Source organism: Ictidomys tridecemlineatus, chromosome 11 (genome assembly GCF_052094955.1).
Source record: "Ictidomys tridecemlineatus isolate mIctTri1 chromosome 11, mIctTri1.hap1, whole genome shotgun sequence".
Taxonomy (NCBI): Eukaryota; Metazoa; Chordata; class Mammalia; order Rodentia; family Sciuridae; genus Ictidomys; species Ictidomys tridecemlineatus.
In genome coordinates this window covers 104172145-104174792 of record NC_135487.1, presented here as the reverse complement: position 1 = coordinate 104174792, position 2648 = coordinate 104172145, and the positions used below count along the sequence as shown (strand labels likewise).

At 37.9% G+C, this 2648-nt stretch overlaps 1 pseudogene; it reads right to left on the bottom strand.

Moving 5' to 3' along the window:
* Window positions 1-556: 556 nt before the first annotated feature.
* Window positions 557-1852, bottom strand: LOC101972250 (lanosterol 14-alpha demethylase pseudogene; annotated as a pseudogene).
* Between the last annotated feature and the right edge of the window lie 796 nt (window positions 1853-2648).

Genomic DNA, 2648 nt, shown 5'->3' with positions numbered 1-2648 from the left:
ATATTGAAGGTATATTTTTCACAGGATATGTTTTTCTGCAACATAATTTAATCACTGCTGAATATCATCATGCCAAAACAAATAATAGTACTCTTCTTAAGGCATTGACTATGAGTTTATTCCCTGCCTTTCCATCCTTACATACAAAAATTGACCAGATAAATGAATAACTTATGGTCTTCCAAAGGTAGAACTAGTCCCAGATTTGAAATTCCTGAACTTATTTGCCAAGAGCTATGTAGCTTTTAAAATTAAAACCCAGAAGTTGTACATTTAGAATCTGCTAATTATCTAGATCCCCTAAACAAAGTACATGTAGGAAGTGTCAAAACTATTATAAAAAATTTCAAATGTCATTAAATTTGATAGAATCATTCAGTTAATAAAATATTAAATTAGTAAACTGGCTCAGACCAGGGATATAGCTCAGTATAGTGCACAAGGCCCTGGGTTCAATCTTTAGCACCACCAAAAACAACCCCAAACAAAACAAAAACAAAAAAAACTACATTAAAATAATAAACTGGTTTTTAGAATTACACACTCAAAGAGTATACTATGAGAGCTGTTTCATAAACTTCATTCTGAAATGTTTTTGCAGCTTGCAATGATATATAACAAGTTCCTTGTAGACTTTTTCATTTTTATCTTTGTAGTGAATAATTGGATTTTCAGTAGTATTAATCATAGTTCTATAATTCACAATGAGAAAAAAATATCCATCAATGAGATCAAAATCTTGTAAATGAAGCATAGTGGACCAAATTGTCTTAATTTGAGCATAGGTAAAATTTTCCCCAATACGACTTCAAATGGCACATAGGCATACTTCTCTTCTGATGCTGGGTTATCCTGTAGGTAGAGATCAGGATGGAAATCCAGACTTCTACCCACGAATCTTTCATTGACATTGGGAGAAATGAAAAACTGGTATATTGAAGGTATATTTTTCAAAGGATATGTTTGGATGAATGGTACACCCTGCCACAGTCTGAGGAGTTTTGGCAATCTTCATCATGGTCATTATAGGAGGGCTGTCTTAATGTTTCATATATACATATTTTTTTGATCAAATAAATTTAAATTCTTGAGCTGGTCATGAGTTAAAGGAGGGAGATCCTCCCTGGAGCCTTCTACATTGTTCTAAATAACATTTTTCTTGAAGGGTTTTGTCTCTGGCCAAAAAGAAGCCCTTGCAGGCACTAATAGTTGAGGATGTATGCTGCCCTGCCAAGAGGAGTCCAATCAGCATCCCTGCTGTTTCATCATCTGTGGAAGGACACTAATCCTTATATGTAGAATCTAATAGAGTTTGGAGAATGTCATCAATTTTTCCTCTTCTGATTGTCTGCATTTCTGGATTGACTCACAGAAAATATTCTTGATCTTGATGAGCTCTGTTTCTCTTCTGAAATGAGGCAGGGACAGCTAATTGGCAAGTCAGGCTGTATGACTTAAACCTCCATCCAAATCTGCATATAGTTGTGCCACCTTCTCATTGAGTTGACGTCTGATTTCTTTTCCATGTAAGACAATGGCTAGCTCTTAAAATTATGAGCTCAGAAAGAGCTTTAAACAATTTTTTTCCTTCACTTTCTCTCCAACTTTGGAAGAATTCCTTTGTTTCTTTTTCAATTATAAAAAGACACTGACTGGTTAAAGTTAGGTCACTCTTTAACGTTTTCTTTTGCTCTAAGAAAATTGTATTTGGCACATCATAAACAACTCCATTCCCAAACATAGGTGTTTTAAGACGACTGTAGACATCTTCACACTCGGGTTTTCATTTTTACTATTAAAAAGCAGCGCAGCAATATCGCTCCCTAGGAGATAAGTAAGTTTTGCCCACCATGGTAAAACTAAATACAGGTGCATATTTCGCATATACTTTTTCTGGGAATTCAATTGGACATATACCAAATGCCATGGCATATCCAAGGAATGGAACTGGAGGGAAAATATATGGCGAACTTTTGCTTGTTTACGTGCCCATGTGCGTCACAAACTGGAGCGCGGTCTACGTGGCCATCCCCTCAGTAGTGCTCCTTGACGCTGAAGTGCCCTTATACCAAAGAGAGAACTTGAGGAAGCGGTCTGTGCCTTTGGTGTATGCCATACAGAAATGAAAGAGAAGTGGACTTGAGAGGCGATGGATCATCCCCTGAGAACCACAGGCCATTCCAGTTTGCACTCCTGGGGTTTGGGGGGCCTGGGAGAGGCACAGCAGAGGGATCAGGAGTACTCCAACTTCACATACGTGGAAGCCACTTCGGCCTGTGTGGGGTCAGGGCTTAAACAAGGAGAGTGCTACTGCAACCTCCGTCTCTTCTTGGTACACAGACTGGTCCTTCTTTGCACACCCCATGCTGTGTACATGTTGCTTTAGGAGTTCAGGCACACCTAAAAGTCTCAGGTTTGAGGGGTAGAAGAATGGTAGCTTCTACCTTGTGAGGGACTGAAATTTACTTAAATTAACCACAATTTACCATCCAAGCTTTCCTTTGGAAGTTGCAAGCCTCCAATAGGTTTGAAAATTCTAAAATAGTTAAATGGAATCTACCAGTGCAATTATTGTCTAGGTGGAGGGATATATTTCTGGTGTTTCCTATTTTATCTTTGTAGTATTCTCCCTATTGTCTTCTCTTTTA